The sequence below is a fragment of the Drosophila albomicans genome, chromosome 2R (assembly GCF_009650485.2).
Source record: "Drosophila albomicans strain 15112-1751.03 chromosome 2R, ASM965048v2, whole genome shotgun sequence".
In the NCBI taxonomy this organism is placed as follows: Eukaryota; Metazoa; Arthropoda; class Insecta; order Diptera; family Drosophilidae; genus Drosophila; species Drosophila albomicans.
This window is the reverse complement of record NC_047631.2, coordinates 14300482-14321967: the sequence shown is the minus strand read 5'-3', so window position 1 is coordinate 14321967 and position 21486 is coordinate 14300482. Positions and strand designations below refer to the sequence as shown.

General features: G+C 28.3%; 2 long non-coding RNA genes across 2 annotated transcripts; both read right to left on the bottom strand.

Moving 5' to 3' along the window:
• Positions 1 to 1141: 1141 nt before the first annotated feature.
• LOC127566175 (uncharacterized) lies at positions 1142 to 18416 on the bottom strand. Its single transcript, XR_007955451.1, has 3 exons — positions 13869 to 18416; positions 9255 to 9846; positions 1142 to 7328 (listed from the first exon to the last, which is right to left on the bottom strand). It is a non-coding gene; the product is annotated as an uncharacterized LOC127566175 (long non-coding RNA).
• Positions 18417 to 19099: 683 nt separating this feature from the next.
• On the bottom strand, positions 19100 to 21216 carry LOC117574218 (uncharacterized). Its single transcript, XR_004572762.2, has 2 exons — positions 20552 to 21216; positions 19100 to 19792 (listed from the first exon to the last, which is right to left on the bottom strand). It is a non-coding gene; the product is annotated as an uncharacterized LOC117574218 (long non-coding RNA).
• Positions 21217 to 21486: the final 270 nt, after the last annotated feature.

Sequence of the window (21486 nt, the reverse complement as noted above, 5' to 3'; positions counted from 1 at the left end):
ATAAATATTATTTCATTCATTCATATTTGTAATACAGATGAATTCATTCAAATTAATATTAATTATGATATATTGAATTTCAACCAAAATTTCTGAGTACATTGCAAAGGGCGTTATTTCTTAATCTTGTTGTATTACAAAGCGTGTTAGTAACTTGTAAGGAAGGATTTCAACCTGAGTACAGATCTAAACTTAGTCAAGATTTCACATTTACAATAAAATTGCTAGAATCACTAGATAGGATATGTGCATTTGCAAATCTGTGGCAGGTTTATGGTTTAACAACATTGGGATTAGCTTTTTCATTACAGAGAAATATGCCAAAATCGCCTCGATGTCCTCTATTTATTCTATCATGAAGAAAATGTTAGTAACTAAGTAGAGAATGTGCAGGGATTTGTAATTAATGCAAATCAATCACATTTATGTATAAGGTAAAGTTCCATGAGAAAATATTTTATGAAGTAAATAGATTGAAGCTTTAAGTATTCAGAGTTTGTTTTTCACAAAAAAAAGGAATTGCGTACATATGTAATTATTTAGGATGTGAGTTATAGACCGTTATATTGAATATAAGTCTAGCTATTTAAATGAGTATAGGTTATACGGTTTATTATCCAAAGTACATCATAGTGGATCACTTTATGAGTATTATGAAAATACTTCATATATTTTCTTGTTAACATTGTTTTGCTAAACGTTTTTCATTTTTCATAATTATATTGTAATGCATTGTAAGATATATGGTTCAGAAGTATTTGGTTATATATTTTTCAATATGTAAAATATGTTGATAAATTATTATTATAAACATTATATCGTAGTAAAATGAAACCGACGCGTCGTTTTGAGGATCAATTTAACTATGGGTTCGTTTTTAGTTTATATTTAGGAATTCATTCTTGTGATTAGATATTTATATTGTGTTTCAATGTTAGTGGGGTTTATGCGAAGCATTTGATTTATGGCTTAAGTTTCGTTTTCCATTATTATTCACTTTTATCCTTTTCATTGTTATCCTCCAGATAGTGATATGGATTTCATTTGTAATTTTCCAGTTTATTATTTGATTATTATCTATTTTATATCCTTCAAATTAAAAACATTTAATATATATGGTTCAGAAGTATTTGGTTTTATAATTTTTAGAATCTTTTTCCTACATAGTTTTGTTTGTTATTGTACTGCGTTTTTTTTGTGGTTTTTAGTATACTATTTGAAAACACTCAGTTTTAATATGACAGCTTCATTGCATTATTTTCATATAGGGTTTTCTCCACCCGCAAAAGAAACTTTGTGTGTAGCCCAAATAAATCAATAATTAGACAAATTTTTTTTTGGCTTTTGACACCAAATTTTGAATGAACAATTGTTTGCAGGTCTAAGTAAACAGAAAACTTTTCAACATTAATAAACAGAAGTGCACCAAAGATTAGGATTACATCCTACCTAAAGATCAATCAATCATTCATACATAACAACGAAAATAGTTTAGGGGTAAAGAAATTAGATTTTACAAAAATCTTAAGTTTTAGGTAAAAATTTTAATGGACAATTGTTTCTAGGATAAAACGTTTCACTTTCATCGACAACCATTTCAACAGAATAATAATAAAATTAGATGAAAATTAAAGAGAAATTCGAAGATATAAATACAAATTAAAACAAGTACATACACATATAAAATAAAAATATATATTCAAATGCTGGTATTCATTATTGAAAACGAAAAATGTCAATTATTTCAAAACATCAATAATAGTTTAGGAATAAAGTAAGTAATACAATTCATACATGTTCGTACAGATAATTCAAAACAATTTTAAATCACAAATGTATTGAACATTTATAAAATAAAGAACAAAAACAATAATTGTGAACAATTAATTGTATAATAGTATATCTAAAAAGGGCGGAGTTTTGTATTGTACTATAGATAGATTTTATACGTTGTGTAATAGGGTTTGAATTTCATTAAATATTTTAGTTATTGAACTTTTGCATTGTCTTGTATTTATTTTATATTTCTGTTAATGTTTGTAGTAATAAATATTCACGACATTATTGATATTGTATTCTGCGAAAATCTGTTTAATTCAATTGTTGGATTGCTGCTCCATTTTTCTCATCAAATTCAAGTTGGATTCCATAGAAGTACGTTTATTAGCTTGTCTCCATTAAATGTTAAGTGATTATATTTATATATTCTTTATATATCAAAAATGAAATTTTTATCTATTTAGTAATGTTGTTCATGACAATAACAATGATGATAGCTTGTATTTTTTCTTTCGAGTGTACTATTTTCCTTGTGGTGTCTATAATATATTAATTTCATTAGAATCTGGGTGTTGATTGCTTAATTGCTTCCTTTATTGCTATATTTGCTTTTATCTATAAGATCAATATTAATGGGTTTATGTGAATAGTATTACTGCTAATTTCTAAGATGTTTTTGTTTGGAAATATCATAAGCAGTTTTTTTACGTCCCACTTAATGCTTAGCCTTTTGTTGATTTTCATACAATTTATGGAATTTTATACATTGCTAATAAATGATTGCATATAGTGCTTTTAGTAACTGTTCAAAATTTAATAGTGCTAACATTCAACGTTATTGAGTATGTTTCGGTCCAAATGTTTTACAGAAAGGGTACATACTAATTGAATCAGTTTATCTTAAGAGGATTAGGCCAAGAAAATGTTATTCACATTGTAAAACGTGGTATTATTCCCTAAATCCATAAGACATGTTTATTGATGTCGAAACGAGTTAAAAATAGTATGCGACTTAGATTATATATTGGAATTGATTTATAAAATTATTGCTTATATTTCATACGATATTTTCTTTTATGATATAAATGAGTTTAAAATCACAAATTAAAAATAAATCGTTAATGCCTACATTTATAATGTTGTTTACCAAAAAAGGGAATAACATATGTGCATTTATGGAAATGTTAAGTATAAAGATTCGAACGTATTCCTACTAAGATAGGTAGGTCAAACAAACAAAAAATTAATAATTTATAAATATGTTATTTTCGAATCATTCAGTAAGTAAAAATTAAATATTTGTGTCCTTATAACCTTTCTTTTATATCAGTTATCCTTTATAATTGATAAAAATGCCAGGAAGAATTAGTCTCCCTACTATGATCGTGTTCTTAATGTACCAACAAATCAATATTTGAAATAAAAAACTGGTCAGTTCAGAGATATGATAATTGATTTTTAATAATTTACCTAATTTTTCTGTATAAAGATTAATATATATATTTTATATTCGTTAAACCCAAAATCAATTATAAGAATAAGTTCAAATTTGATATAAATTAATATAATTAAATTCTCACCCATTATTAAAAAGAAATAATATTGACATTTCCATATAAATGTACATAAAAATATTGGTTTATCAAGAATATATATGTATAGAATAAATTATAGTAGCTTTAAAAAAAATTTAGTTTGAAGAGATTTCGTTGGCAGATTGTAAATAACTATTTTCATTATAAAATATTTGTATTAGTTCAGTCAAAATGTTGTTAATTTTTTCATGACAATTTTAAAGATTTGATGTTTACATCAGAAATATAGATAGATATAGGGGTTCTTCGTTATTTTGGTGAAGTGTCATGTCCATATAAATTAAGACTTTGTTTATCCTGAAGCCAATGTATAAAATATAGTATAATTGCTTTTTATTTTTACCCATTTAAGGTGAAGAGGAAGTATTTTTATTCCCATTTTCATTTAGTAAAAATATTGCAATCAATAAAGAACAATAACATAATTAAGAAGTAAATCCATATTTCAAGTATCCCGTAACAATCTTTCAGACATATGATTTAATGAAATTTAAACACATATAGTATACTATTGTACAGTTGAAAAGTTTTGCATCGTAGCTTAATAAATATTGTTCAAGGATGTTGAATGTTGTTTCTACATAATAAAGCGAAATGACCAATACTTTGTTTTTAAATAACATGTTTTTAAACGTGTACAATAGAATTCAGTGTTAAGAATAAAGGAGAGGAAGCATACTTAGTAAAAATACTGTACAACAATTATTATAGAATTGCTTTCTTCGTATATATCTTAAATATTGCTATGCTCGTAAATGTTTTGAGAATTTTGCATTATTAATTAGACAGGGGTCACAGAAAAAATTGTTTTCTTAGAATTTTCTCTTGGCGTAATATTATTAAATATTTTTTCAATCTTTTCGATTTTGAAATACAAGTAGTCAATTAAAATAATAGTTTGATGATCTTCTAATTGAGCAACTTCTTGAGCTTGTTTTTAAAAAGCATGTCCGTTTTATTCCTAGTTTGTAAAATACGTTTTATTCGGTTGGGTTTCGTTATTTTTACGCTTAAAAATAATTTCGAGGATCCTTCATGCAAGTTTTTGATGAAATAATTAGCAGAAATTAAAAATGTATCACTTTCAACAAGGGTTATATACTGTTTACAATCATTGATTGGTGGTATTCATATTTTTAAATTCCATTGAATTTATGCAGTCATAGACAATGTAGTTGTGCGCATTAAGCCAGTAAAGATGTTGAGACATTACATATGTATGTATGTAGGTATACAGCATAGTGAAAAGTAGGGCGTGGATTGGTACAGGTGTATAATGTACTATTTAAGAATATGTGTTCTTGTTGAAAGTTGATGTTTGAATTTGGGGTGTCCATTAAAGATGTTTAATTACGATATTGAATTTCTTTATAGATGGCTGCAGAAAGTAGAGGATTCCGAGTCCAAGTGATGTAGTGATATTAATAAATGTAGAAGTAGTTTAATCCTCAGCCAGATTTAATATAAAATACACATACAAAATCAATACTACAATTTGTATAATAGGGTAAAAATAAGCCTTTTTTTATAGTCTTCGATGAGAAAGATGTGGATTCAAATTTGTATAACGTGAACGAAAGAAATAGAAAAAGAAAAACAGTTTCTAATAAATTCGTATAAATAATAAGAATATAAAATTGGAAGATGCAATCAAAAAAGCATTTTCGTAGTATTATAGCTATATATGTATGTATTATATGTATTAAAATAACTTGCAGCTGCAAGTATTTCACACCAAATAATCAAAATTTCATAGTTGTAAACTTGTGATTAATCTTGTAATCCATTAAGTTATCATTTTCGAAAAAGTAGAGGAATATACCATACAGGTTCCTATAGAACATTTTATTTTCGTATAGCGAATATAGTCATTTAATTTTATTACCTTAGTAATACTCCAGCCTATTAGTGGGAACATATTTAAGAAAATATTTTTATATTATTCATAAAAATTTGTAATCTGTCACATAATATTTTTGTAGTTCGCGTTTCTTTTGTATATTATCAGAGATATATTTCCATAAATTGTAGAGAATGCAATTTTCTTGTCGTTTTACGATATTGGCAGTAATGCACATAATTCATTTTTAATATTAATATTTGATTTTCGATAGAGCGGTGGAACCGTCATGCATATCGATTTTAAGATTTGATGTTTAATATTATTATTATAGAATTTTCATTCGTTAGGTTTTTTGATATGCTTTTAATACATTTCCTTATTTTATTTTTTGAATACTACCTAAATAAGGGATTATAACGAATTGATTGTGTTGATGCATTATTAGACCATTAGATGTATTAGATATTTCCCTACCTAAGGAAGAGTTTTAATCGTTGTGTGATTTTTTCCATAACTGTTTGATGTTTTTCGTTCTTGTTACACAGCTTCTTATTTTAAGGAATATATGTATTAATATTATTTTCTTGGGATATTGTTATATTATTCCAATGAATTATAATTTGGGCATTTTCATTTTGATTTCCATTATATTTCAATATTTATCCTAGTTATGTATATCCTAGACATTGTAATGTTTTAAGGAATCGCAGATTTCCAAAATTGTTGAAGTTGTTCCCAATTAGATATTGTTCTAATACTTTAAAATGTGTAGAGGCATTAAAATTCCCTGCTTGTTGATGATTACTTTTTTTTATAGAAAATATAAGATATTATTTCCATTATTATTCATTATCCTATAGATATTTTGTGAAGGGGATGTGTAATAAATGTTTTTGCAACTTTGTGATGTAGGTTTTTTTTTTCGGGGTTAAGAAGAATTTTGTGCTTAGGCAAATGGCGTAGTTCCTTGATTATAGTTATTGATGAATTAATTAGCTGCGTGCATAATTTTGAACATATATCATTCGACACAATATCCAAAAATGTTATATACTGTAGTGACAAAACAGGGATTCAAGGGACTCCAAGTTTCTAATTCCATCGGGTAGATAAATTAATTTATTCAGGAATTCACAATGTGCACATAAAGCTGATAAAGCTGTTGATATATTTCATATATAGCAATGAGTAAGCAGTGCCTCTATTGTGGTTTCTCAAGTTATCAAGTTCTTGTTCACTATTTTTTAAGTACATGTATTCTTAATATATTTCACAATTATTTGTTTTTTTTTCCTTGAGACTTGTTTTGTTACAAAATTAAGATTTCCCATGTTTATTGTTCGTCAATTATAAAAATAGCAGGTATAATGGTTCAATCCCAAGCCAGATTTGATAAGGTAAGAATAAATATTTTTTGGACATGCTTCGATGATAACATAAATATATGCATTTAAATATCGCACTGAACTTTTTGTATTGCTTGGATGCAGTTAGGATCTTTTACAAAATCTTCTTTCGAGTATTTGATCAATTTCAAAATATTGAATTTATTAATCCTTTGAAGTTTTTTACATTTTTGGGATTACGTTTGTCTTTGAAAATCTGTTATCATTGTAATCATCTTCATTGTTTTTAATTTCACTGATTTCGATTGGAAAATTATTGTTCGATTGTATTACTCCTACCTAATTAAAGCCTTTAAAATATTTACGCTTTTTTCTTTAGCGAGTTTGAGAAATGTTTTAGAGATAAATTTTCTTATTAACCCTACCCCGTATTTATTTATTAATAGTTTTTTTGTACTTTTAAGAATATTTATGAAATGCGCCTAACCGCGATGGTTTTAAATAAAATGCAGTCAAATGTATTTCCAGTTTACAAAATTATTTTGAATTGAATACCCCTACCTATTGAAGAAACTTTTATGGAATATTGTTTATTTTTTTTATTATTTTGTTCATAGTTTGAACACATTAGATCGAATATTTCGATGAATTTGCGGCTTTCATAAAGTATTGAACGATTGTTTTAACCCTGCCTAACTGTTGTGATTTAAGATTTATTTCTTTGTTGTTCTTAAGAAATGTTTATTAACATCGTGTTGACCCTACCTGCATACATTATTTGTAGAATATGTTTTGGTTTAAAAATAATAATAATATAATATACGCGAGATCGATTTAAATAAAATACATGGATATAAATTACCAGTAATTTCAATTGCATTATCGTTTTACGAACAGTTTTTACCATTTCTATTAGCAAGAAAATCCTTGAACACTGTAGGTTCTATATTTCGTATAATTCCTACCTAATTTGGAACATTTTGAACGATTGTTTTTTCCCTACCTATTGATTAAATTTCTATAGAATATTTTTTGTGATTCAGACATATTTTGGTGTTGTTCTTATCAGATTGAGAAGTTTTATTCAGCATGGGTTTAACCCTACCTCAAACTACATTATTTACAAAATATATTTTGCAGGGTAAAGAAAATATTGAGGTATTATTCGAGGTAGATATAAAGAAAATGCAGGGAAGTAAATTTTCAGTGTTTTCAACTTTCATAGAATATATATTGTGAATTTGTTACAGTATTAAGAAATATGTTTTATCGTGGTTTGTTCCATTTATATATCAGAAATAAAATCATAATTTGAACACAATGGGTTCTTTATTTCGTAAATTTCCTACCTAATTTGGAAAATGATAGTACAATAGTATTATGCCTACCTAGTGAATGAGCTTTTATAAAATATTATGTAGTTTAAGAAATGGTTTTGTTTTTTCTAGAAGTGTTTAAGCCATAAACAAAATTATTCACATAATATGTAAAAAGTAAGGGAGCTTTTTGATATATTATGATACACAATGTTAATAAAGAAATAAATAATAAATAAAGGAACGATTTGACACTTTTCAAATTTAAAATAATTTGGAATACGAAGAAATTTTCATAGAATATAGATTGTGATTTCTGAATTATGTTGGTGTTCTTAACAGACAGAAGAAATGTTTTATAGAATGATATAAACCCCTACCTCGTGTTATATTATTCACAGAATATATTTTGTTATTTAAGAAATGTAGATATATATGACGCCTACCCGAAGTCAATATAAAGAAAATGGAGGGAAGCAAATATCTAGTGCTTTTAATAAGAAAATCATAGTTTCAATACATTAGGTCGTACATAAATTATATTTTGATGAATTTGCGGTTTTGATAAGTTATTGAACGATTGATTTACCCCTACCTATTGATAAAACTTTCATAGCATATCTTTTGAGATTTTAGACATATTTTTTGATGTTGTTCCTAACCAAAGCGAGAAATTTTGCATAACATTAACATATCAAACCTACCTCAAGCTGCGTACATAATTTGCAGAATATTTTTCAGTGTACAGAATGTTTGTGTTTTACGCTTTCGCGAAAATGTTTTGAAATAAAATACCAGTAATTTTAACTTCATTATCGGTTTATGCCATCATAGTTTAGTCGTATAATTCCTACCTAATTTCTAAAATGATTGTACGATTATTTTACTCCTACCTTTTGGAAGAATTTCCACAGAATATTTTTTGTGATTTGGTGTTGTTTTTAATAGATTGAGAAATGTTATTCAGCATGATTTTAACCCTACTTCAAATTACATAAATATATGATATATATTATATGTTAATATATGTTGTAACGTAAAAAATATGTTTTGTATTCTTAAAAGTCGAAGAAATGTTTTGTAGGATGATATAAACCCTTCCTCGTATTACATTATTCAAAGAATATATTTTGTTGTTTAAAGAATACAGACGTATTACGCCTACCCGAGGTCGATTTAAGTAAAATGCAAAGTTAATTTCCAGTGTTTTCAATAATACAATTATAGGATGAACACATTGGTTCGTATATTTTGATGAATTTGCGATTTTGATAAATTATTGAGCGATTGTTTTACCCCTACCTTTCTGTTGTGATTTAAGATTTATTTTTGTTTTGTTCTTAAGAAATGTTTATTAACATCGTATTGACCCTACCTGCATACATTATTTGTAGAATAGGTTTCAATTTAAAAATTATGTGTGTTTTACACTTACGCGAGATCGATTTAAATAAAATACATGGAAAAAATTACTAGTAATTTTAATTTCATTATCGTTTTACGAACATTTCTATTAACAAGAAAATCGTTGAACACTGTTGGTTCTATATTTCGTATAATTCCTACCTAATTTGGAACATTTCTGTAAGACTGTTTTACCCCTACGTATTGAAATTTCATAGAATATTTTTGTTTGATTTTGGTTTTGTTCTTAGCAGATTGAGAATTGTTATTCACCATGGTTTTAACCCTACCTCAAATTATATTTTTCATATAATGTATTTTGTAGTTGAAAGTTGTCTACCCGATGTCGATATAAAGATAATGCAGGGAAGTAAATTTCAAATGTTTTCAATAATAAAATTATAGTATGAACACATTAGGTCGTATATTTGAATGAATTTGCGGTTTTGATAAATCATTGAACGATGGTTTTATCCCTACCTATCTGTTGTGTTTGAAGAAATATTTTGGTGTTGTTCTTAATCGACTTCGTGAAATGTTTGATAACATCGTATTGACCCTACCTGCATACATTATTCGCAGAATATATTTCAGTTTTAAGAATATTTTTGTGTTGGGCATACGCGAGATTGATTTAAATAAAATAGATGAAAGTAAACTACCAGTAATTACAATTTCATTTTCGTTTTACGAACTGTTTTTACCATTTATAATATCAATAAAATCATTGAAGACAGTAGGTTCTATATTTCGTATATTTCCTACCTAATTTGAAAGAATTTGAACGATAGATTTACCCCTACCTATTGATGAAACTTCCATAGAATATTTTTTGATTAAGACATATTCAGCATGGGTTTAACCCTACCTAAAATTACATTATTTCCAAAATATATTATATTTTGCGGGGTAAAAAAAATTTTGAGGTATTATGCCTACCCGAGGTTGATATAAAGAAATTTCAGGGAATTAAATTTCCAGTGTTTTCAATAATAAAAGCATATTATTAAACCAATAAAGTCGTATATTTCGATGAATTTACGGTTGTGATAAATCATTGAACGATTTTTTTCGAGTGTAAAGAATTTTTGTGTCTTACGCCTTTGCGGGATCAAATTTAAGGAAAAGGATGGAAATAAATTACCAGTAATTTTAATTTCATTATCGGCTTACGCATGTTTGTACCATTCATATATCAGTAATGTGATTTAAAAATTATTTTAAGCCCTACTTCGTATTATATTAGTCAGAGAATATATTTGGTTGTTTAAAGAATGCAGATGTATTACGCCTACCCGAGGTCGATTTAAATAAAATGCAGTGGAGTACATTTCTAGAGTTTTCAATAATAAAATCATAATTTGAATACCGTAGATCGCAAATTTCGATGAATTTGTCGATTTGATAAATTATTGAACGATTGTTTTACCCGTACCTATTTATGAAACTTTCATACAATATTTTTTGTGATTTAAGACACATTTTGGTGTTGTTTTGGTGTAACATTGTATTGACCCTACCTGCATACATCATTTACAGTATATGTTTCAGTCTTAAGAATATTTGTAATTTGCGCCAACGCGAGATCGATTTAAATAAAATACATGGAAATAAACTACCAGCAATTTCAATTTCATTATCGTTTTACGAAGAGAAAAGCAATAAAATCCTTGAATACAGTAGGTTCTATATTATATTTTAATTTAATTGTTTGATTTAAGACACTTTTTGGTTTTGTTCTTAGCAGATTGAGAATTGTTATTCACCATGGTTTTAACCCTACCTCAAATTATATTTTTCATATAATGTATTTTGAGTTGAAAGTTGTCTACCCGATGTCGATAAAGATAATACAGGGAGTAAATTTCAAATGTTTTCAATAATAAAATTATAGAATGAACACATTAGGTCGTGTATTTGTATGAATTTGCGGTTTTGATAAATCATTGAACGATTGTTTAACCCCAACCTATCTGTTGTCACTTAAGATTTATTTTTATGTTGTTCTTAAAAAATGTTTATTAACATCGTATTGACCCTACCTACATGCATTATTCGCAGAATATGTTTCAGTTTTAAGAATATTTGTGTTTTACGCCCACCCGAAATCGATTTACATAAAATACATGGAAATAAATTACCAATAATTTTAAATTCGTTTTACGAATAGTTTTTACCATTTATATAAGCAAGAAAATCCTTATAATTCCTACCTAATTTGGAACATTTTGAACAATTGTTTTACCCCTACCTATTGGGGAAACTTTCATAGAATATATATTGTGATTTAAGCAATATTTTGGTATATTTTATAAAATTATAGTATGCTTCTTTAATTGAAATAATTTCAGAGTTAGGATATTTATGGTATTACCCCTATCTATTGAAGAATATAATTATGTCCCGATTTTTTAAATATTTTGGAAGCATTCCTCACAGACTGAGAAATGGTTTTCAGAAAGATTTGTTCTTAGCCGACTTTAAGAAATGTTTCATAATATTATTTTAAGCCCTCCTCGTACGACATTGTTCAGAGAATGGATTAATTTCTAGAGTTTGTACGGTTGTATTGCCCTTACCTATTGAAGGAATGTTTATATAATAAAGTTGTGGTTTAAGAAATATTTTCGTTTTTCTTTTAACTGACTTTAGAATATGTTTTAAAACATTGTAAACCCTGCCTCAAATAACTTGAATCGCAGGATATTTAAGTTTCAAAAATATTTATGTATTACGCCTTCCCGAGATCGATTTAAATAAAATGCAGAAAACTCAGATTAGAGAAATTTCAATTTCGTTATCGTATTGCGCACCTTTGTACCATTTTTATAAGTAAAAAAATTATAGTATGATTATAATAGATAGTTTATTTCAAATATTTTGGAATTCAATTACCCCTTCATAGTAAAGAATTTTCACAGTTTTAAGAAATATGTTTTATAGTGGTTTGTACCATTTATATATCAGAAATAAAATCATAATTTGAACACAATAGGTTCCTTATTTCGTTAATTTGCTACCTGATTTGGAAAATAATGTAGTTTGAGAAATGTTTTTGTTTTTTGTAGAAGTGTTGAAGCCATAAACAAAATTATTCACAGAATATGTAAAAAGTAAGAGAGCTTTTTGATATATTGTGATATACCATGTTAATAAAGAAATAAATAATAAATAAGGGAACGATATGACCCTTTTCAAATTTAAAATAATTTGGAATACGAAGAAATTTTCAAAGAATATAGATTTTGGTGTTTTTAACAGACGAAGAAATGTTTTATAGGATGATATAAACCCCCTGCCTCGTACTATATTCACAGAAAATACATGGAAGTAAATTTCCAGTGCTTTCAATGAGAAAATCATAGTTTCAACACATTAGGTCGTATATAATATTTTGATGAATTTGCGGTTTTGATAAGTTATTGAACGATTTATGATATGAAACTTTCGTAGAATATCTTTTGAGATTTAAGACATATTTTTTATGTGGTTCCTAACCGAAGCGAGATATTTTGCATAACATTAACATATCACTGCGTACATAATTCGCAGAATATTTGTCAGTGTACAGAATGTTTGTGTCTTAAGCTTTCGCGACATCAAATTTAAGAAAATGATTTGAAATAAAATACCAGTAATTTTAATTTCATTATCGATTTTCGCAATCATAGATTAGACACAATAGGTTCTTTATTTCGTATAATTCCTACATAATTTCTAAAATGATTGTACGATTATTTTACTCCTACCTTTTGGAAGAACTTCCACAGAATATTTTTTGTGATTTGGTGTTGTTCTTAACAGATTGAGAAATGTTATTCTGCATGATTTTAACCCTACATAATTATTTACAGAATATATTTTGCCGGTTAATGAAAATAATAATGTATTATTACACCTTCCCGAGGACAATTTAAATAAAATTCAGAGAATTTTCAGTATTTTCAATAATAAAATCATATTTTTAAACCAAAAAAGTCGTATATTTCGATAAATCGGCGGGGTTTTGAAAAAGATTGTTTTCATATGTTGTGGCGTAAGAAATATGTTTTGCATTCTTAAAAATGGAATAAATGTTTTCTAAGGATGATATAACACCTACCTCGTATTACACTATTCAGAGAATATATTTTGCTCTTTAAAGAATATAGATGTATTACGCCTACCCGAGGTCGATGTTTGGAATATTTTTGTAAGATTGTTTTACCCCTACCTATCGATGAAAATTTCAAAGAATATTTTTTTTGATTTAAGACACTTTTTGGTTTTGTTCTTAGCAGATTGAGAATTGTTATTCACCATGGTTTTAACCCTACCTCAAACTATATTTTTCATAAAATTTTGCAGTTGAAAGTTGTTGACCCGATGTCGATATAAAGATAATGCAGGGAAGTACATTTCAAGTGTTTTCAATAATAAAATTATAGTATGAACACATTAGGTCGAATATTTGAATGAATTTGCGGTTTTGATAAATCATTGAACGATTGTTTTATCCCTACCTATCTGTTGTGATTTAAGAAATATTTTGGTCTTGTTCTTAATCGACTTTATGAAATGTTTGATAACATCGTATTGACCCTACCTGCATACATTATTCGCAGAATATATTTCAATTTTAAAAATATTTATGTTTTGCGCATACGCGAGATCGATTTAAATAAAATAGATGGAAATAAATAATCAGTAATTACAAAGTCATTTTCGTTTTACGAACTGTTTTTAGCATTTATAATATCAATAAAATCATTGAACACAATAGGTTCTATATTTCGTATGATGCCTACCTAATTTGGAACATTTTGAGCGATTGTTTTACCCCTACCTATTGATGAAACTTCCATAGAATATTTTTTGTGATTAAGACATTGCATTTTTGTTCTTATCAGATTAAGAAATGTTATTCAGCATGGGTATAACCCTACCTCAAACTACATTATTTACTAAATATATTTTTCGGGGTTAAGAAAATATTGAGGTATTATGCCTATCTGAGGTCGATATAAAGAAAATGCAGGGAAGTAAATTTCCAGTGTTTTCAGTAATAAAATCATATTTTTAAACCAATAAGGTCGTATATTTCGATGAATTTGCAGTTGTTGTTTTGAGTGTAAAGAATTTTTGTGTTTTACGTCGTGGGATCAAATTTAAGAAAAAGAATGGAAATAAATTACCAGTAATTTTAATTGTATTATCGGTTTACGCACGTTTGTACCATTCATATATCCGTAATAAAATCATAGTTTGAACACAGTAGGTTCTTTATTTCGCATGATTCCTAGCTAATTTGGAAAATGAGTGTACGATTGTTTTGCCCCTACCTATTGATTAAGTTATATTATTAAGTTATATTATTCACATAATAATATTAATGTAGTGAAGTAAATTTCTAGTGTTTTCATAAGTAAATCATAGTTTGAACACATAAGGTCGTTTATTTCGATGAATTTGCGGTTTTATAAATTATAGAAAGATGGTTCTACCCTTATCTGTTTAATGTGACTTAAAAAGTACTTTGGTTGTGTTCTTACTTGACTTGGAGAAATGTTTGTTAAATCGTATTGACCCTACCTGCATAAATTTTTCGCGAATATGTTTCAGTTTAAAGAATATTTGTGTTTAACGCCTACCCGAAATCGATTTCAATAAATTACCAGTAGTTTCAATTTCATTATCGTTTTACAATCTGTTTTTACCATTTCTATTAGCAATAAAATCATTGAACGCAGTAGGTTTTACATTTCGAATAATTACTCATTTAGAACATTTTTGTACGATTGTTTTACCCCTACCTATTGATGAAACATTCATAGAATATTTTTTGTGATTTAATACATATTTTGGTGTTGTTCTTAACAGATTGAAAAATGGTACCCTACCTATATTATTATTATTCCTAACCGTTTTCGAGAAATGTTGCATAACATTAACATATCAATATATTTGTCTGTTTGAACGCCTTCGCGGGATCATATAATATTTAAGGAAAAGCATGAAAATACTTGTAAATTACCAGTAATTTTACGATTTGTACGATTTATATATCAGTAATAAAATATTTCGTGAATTTCCTACCTAGTTTGGAAAAATGATTGGACAATAGAAGTGTTTAAGTCATAATACAAAATTTTTCACAGAATATGAAGAGTCAAAGACCTTTTTAATATAATATATTATGATATACCATGTTAATAAAGATTGTAATTTTATGTTGTGTTCTTAACAGACGAAGAAATGTTTTATATGATGATATAAAACCTACCTCGTATTATATTATTCAGAGAATACATTTTGTTGTTTAAAGAATGTAGATGTATTACACCCACCCCAGGTCGACTTTAATAAAATTTAGCGGAGCAAATTTCCAGTATTTTTAATGATAAAATCATAGTTTAAACACAGTAGATCGCATATTTCGATGAATTTGTCGATTTGATAAATAATTGAACGATTGTCTTACCCCTACCTATTTATGAAACTTTCATACAATATTTTTGTGATTTAAGACACATTTTGGTGTTGCGCCAACGCGAGATTGATTTAAATAAAATACATGGAAATAAATTACCAGCAATTTCAATTTCATTATCGTTTTACGAAGAGAAAAGCAATAAAATCCTGGAACACAGGTTTTATATTTCGTATAATTCCTACCTAATTTGGAACATTTTTGTAAGATTGTTTTACCCCTACCTATTGATGAAAATTTCATAGAATTTCTTTTTTTGATTTAAGACACTTTTTGGTTTTGTTCTTAGCAGATTGAGAATTGTTATTCACTATAGTTTTAACCCTACCTCAAACTGTATTTTTCATAATAATGTTTTCAATAATAAAATTATAGCATGAACACATTTGGTCGTATATTTGGATGAATTTGTGGTTTGATAAATTATTGAACGATTGTCTTACCCCTACCTATTTATGAAACTTTCATACAATATTTTTTTGTGATTTAAGACACATTTTGGTATTGTTCTTAACAAACTTCGAGAAATGTATGATAACATTGTATGCATACATTATTTTCAGATTATGTTTCAGTTTAAAGAATATTTGTGATTTGCGCCTACACGAGATTGATTTAAATAAAATACATGGAAATAATTTACCAGTAATTTCGATTTCATTATCGTTTTTCGAACCGTTTTTACCATGTCTATTAGCAAGAAAATCCATGAACACTGTAGGTTCTTTATTTCGAATAATTCCTACCTAATTTGGAACATTTTGTGGGATCGTTTTTCCTCTACCTATTGATGAAATTTCTATAGAATATTTTTTGCGATTAAGACATATTTTGGTGTTGTTCTTATCATATTGAGAAGTTTTATTCAGCATGGGTTTAACCCTACCTCAAACTACATTATTTACAAAATATATTTTGCGGGGTAAAGAAAATACTGAGGTATTATGCCTATCCGAGGTCGATTGAAAGAAAATGCAGGGAAGTAAATTTCCAGTGTTTTCAATAATAAAATCATATTTTTAAACCAATAAGGTCGTATATTTCGATAAATTTGCAGTTGCGATAAATCATTGAAAGATTTTTTGAGTGTAAAGAATTTTTGTGTTTTACGTCGCGGGATCAAATTTAAGAAAAAGTATGGACACAAATTACCAGAAATTGTAATTGTATTATCGGTTTACGCATGTTTGTACCATTCATATATCAGTAATTAAATCATAGTTCGAACACAGTGGGTTCTTTATTTCGCATAATTCCTAGCTAATTTGAAAAATGAGTGTAACATACAATTGTTTTAGCCCTACCTATTGATGAAACTTTCATAGAATAGTTTTTGTGACTTAAGAAATATTTGATATGATGATATAATCCCTACCTCGTATTATATTATTCAGAGAATATATTTTGTTGTTTAAAGAATACAGATGTATTACGCCTACCCGAGGTCGATTTAAATAAAATGCAGTGGAGTTTCCAGTGTTTTTAATGATAAAATCATAGTTTGAATACAGTAGATCGCATATTTCGATGAATTTGTCGATTTGATAAATTATTGAACGATTGTTTTACCCCTACCTATTTATGAAACTTTCATAAAATATTTTTTTTATTTAAGACACATTTTAGTGTTGTTTTGGTGTAACATTGTATTGACCCTACCTGCATAGATCATTTACAGTATATGTTTCAGTCTTAAGAATATTCGTGATTTGCGCCAACGCGAGATCGATTTAAATAAAATAGATGGAAATAAATTATCGTTTTACAAACAGTTTTTAAAATTTCTATTAGCAAGAAAATGCTTGAACACAGTAGGTTCTATATTTCGTATAATTCCTACCTAGTTTGAAACATTTTTGTACGATTTTATTTCTCCAACCTATTGAGAAAACTTTCGTAGAATATTTTTTGGGATTTATGAAATATTTTGGTGTTTTTCTTAACAAATTAAGAAATGTTATTTAGCATGGTTTTTACCCTACCTCAAACTGTATTATTCACATAATGTATTTTGTAGTTGAATGAAAATATTAAGGGTATTATGCCTACCCGAGGTCGATATAAAGAAAATGCAGATGGTAAATTTCCGGTGTTTTCAATAATAAAATTATAGTATGAACACATGAGGTCGTATATTTCGATGAATTTGCGGTCTTCATAAATTATTGTTTTACACCTACCTATGTGATTTAAGAAATTCTTTGGTTTTGTTCTTAACCGACTTCGAGAATTGTTTAATAATATTGTATTGATTGAATGCAGGTACATTATTTGCAGAATATGTTTCAGTGTAATGAATATTTGTGTTTTAAAATACAAGGAAATGAATTACCAGTAGTTTTAATTTCAGTTTTTACAAGAAAATCCTTGAACACAGTTGGTTTTTTATTTTGTATTCCTACCTAATTTGGAATATTTTTGTACTATTGTTACCCCTACCTATTAAGGAAACTTTCATAGAATAGTTTTTGTGATTTAAGAAATATTTGATATGATGATATAAACCCTACCTCAATTTAAATATTATTCAGAGAATATATTTTGTTGTAATACGCCTACCCGAAGTCGATTTAAATAAAATGCAGTGGAGAAAATTTCCAGAGTTTTCAATAATAAAATCATAATTTTAACACATTAGGTCGTATATTTCGATGAATTTGCGGTTTTGATTGTTTTACCCCTACGAGAAATATTCTTTGTGATTTCATAACCGACTACGAGAAATGTTGCATGACATTACCATATTAATCCTACCTCGAACTACGTGCTTTATTTGCAGAATATGATTCGTTTTAAAGAATATTTGTATTTTACGCCTTTAAGTTTGTGGCTGTCAATTATAATCACATAATTTGAAAGATTTAAAGTAGTCCTACCTTATTGTTTACAATAAAACTGAATAGTCAGCAATTCGTCGTAATTTTTATTTAAAACTTTATAAATTGCAGCAAAGCATATGTTATACCTTGTTAAAGATGGGTATAATTATTTTTTCTATTTATGTAGGGATACTACATTTTGTTTACCATAATCCTTTCCAATAATTAGATATAGTTAGTTATACGTTTACCATAATTCATAATAATTGTGATTCCTTTCGAATCCTTTTAGGACAAGTTTACCAGTTGTAGACCTAATACTTATTTTTTAAGTTAGATATTTCATGTATGTATAAAGTTGTTTTCTTTTTATATGTATGTATGTTATATATCATATATAGTCATAGATTTCATTTTCATTTATATAAGTTATTGAGATCAGTAGCCCTTCCTCCATTTGTTAGCGTAAATTGATGATTGACTGAAATTTTTATAGAATTTTAGCTTGAAATAAAAATATGCGGGACAATTGTTTCGAAATTTATTAGAATTCATTTCATCTTTTATTCTTTTGTTTTATGCTTCTTTTCTGTGAGTGAGCGCTTTCTTTTTCTGATTTTTTTCTTTCTATTTTTGTTTTGGACAAGTATAATTACAACAATATAGGTCAAAAGTTTTCTTATATCTTGATGTGTACAAAACAGAAAAATCATATAATATCAGGTGTTGTTAGAAACTTAAGTAACACGTTGTGTGTGTACTCCTCATGTTTATGATTAAAACAAAGAAAATAAAATGAATAATAGATTGTTGTTAGCGGCGCATCTAACGAACTACCATTCAGCTCGTTCAGTTTCTACTCCGGTACGATATTTGAATTGATTTAAGCGATCGATGTCAAGAGTACATTGTTTGGTCGATACTGATATCGGCTCGATGATGATAGGTAACAAACAGAAGGCCGTAAATAACTGGACGCCTTTTGCAACAAGTCATAGTAGAGCAGAGAAGTCGATATTGGTTCCTATTAATTCAATCCACGCAATCAATCTGATAAAAACGACGTAACCCTGTGTAGGCCGCGACTCAGTCGCAGAACTCTGAACTCTTGCCAAGACTTGGCAAATGTGAGTCAAATGCATTTTCAGCAATTGGCTGCAAAGGGTTTCGAGTTTCGAGTTACAAGTTCGATCGATCGCATATCAACTTTTCAACGCCCAACTATAAAGTTTAGAGAAAGAAATACATATTGCTTGGTTAACTTGAATGACAATGATCAAAATGACAATAAATAACATAACTAAGATTAACAATTACATTTTTTAAAACTTATTTAGTAAAATAGTTGAATTGCCAATTTAAGCGAAAGGTGGAGAAAAGGCACAATGGAATTTTCCAGAGCTACTTAATGTAAGCGTGTGTTTTGCACTTACACATAAATACGTATACATAGTCACAAACGTGTTCGTACTTAGATAGTATAAGAGATAACAACAATTGAGAGTACAAGGGAAACACAAGGGAAGCAGCAGAGCGTGTTTACTGCGCAGCTGCTGTAACAATAAGGTGACGAACAGCCGGATCTGTCGCAAGTGCGAGTGAGATAGAATGCTTGTATACGACTAAAGAGTATGTTCATGCAAATACAATGCGTGTTATTTTTAGAGCAGCGCAACTGCTGTTTGGGGGTTCAAAAGAGAATTGAGAAGAGATCTTGTTAAGCCAAAATTGGTCGCACGTTTGCATGGGGTAGAAATTTTTCTAGAAGCGTCGTTTGTTCGTTTTCAAAATGAAAATTACCAAAAGAGGATTTCACAATATTTCTCAATTTGTATGGGAATGACTGTGTAAACGTTTACGCTCTCACGATACGTTTGAAAATGAAATCATTACTTTACGTTATAAGAAAAACTACCATTAAGCTTAGGTTTTTGCTTACGTATAACAGGGAAAATTTGATAGGCTCCCTGGCGTCTATACCTGGTATCCTATGCCAACTCCTCAAGTCCAGACACACACCGACAATGGCCATGGATAATAGAGCGCCTTCATTGCCTGCCTAAGCCTTTTTAGCCTGGCAACCGAAACTCCTGGCCCCGGGCATCTGTCGCCTTTACAGCCTGCCTAATGACCAACTTTCTAGACAAAGAGGAACAACTCTGTTTCAGCACTGCCAAGTGGTTATGTGGTTATGTGTCGCCCATTTTCCTCATTGCGAAATTAGCCCGATTGTGCCCACAAACGAGATGTCGACGTGTTTTCTTTGTTCACAGCCAAATGTGGTGAAAATGTGGAACTATCGATTATTTCAGCCTTCGTGCCATGTTGTAACTTCTCAGCTTTGCCTTTAAGGCAGTTGTTTTACACTTTTTCATTGTTGATGACTAATGCGAATATATGTATAGAATATATACATGTGTATATATAACTTTATGTAGTATAAACACTGTGATGGGGAATAATTTTATATTTGAACTGTTTTTTTTTTGTTTCACGGAGAACTTCACTTCAACACTTATTTTTTCGAATGACTGCTGTCGGAGCGCGAGCCTCTATTTATACCCCGAGTGGTGCCGTTCAGTCTCTTCGAGAACTCGATTTGTCTGCCTCATGTGGTCTCGAAATTTCCATGAGTGTGAGTGAATACGCTAGAGGTGCTGCCTACGTGATGTACTTCTCTTTATACTCTGTATACAAAAATAGTAACCCCTATGGGAACGCATCTGTCGTATGTCTCATTCCTTTGTTCTGTCATATGAAAAGTAATAACGATAATAAAAACAGAAAAACGAATAATTAAGTACGCATATCTTAGTAAGGTATTATCCCACATTTAAGAAACAATAAAGTCAAAATGTTAACTTTAAATAATAAATTAACTTAGACACATTGAAAGAGCATTTTTGTATCGGTGA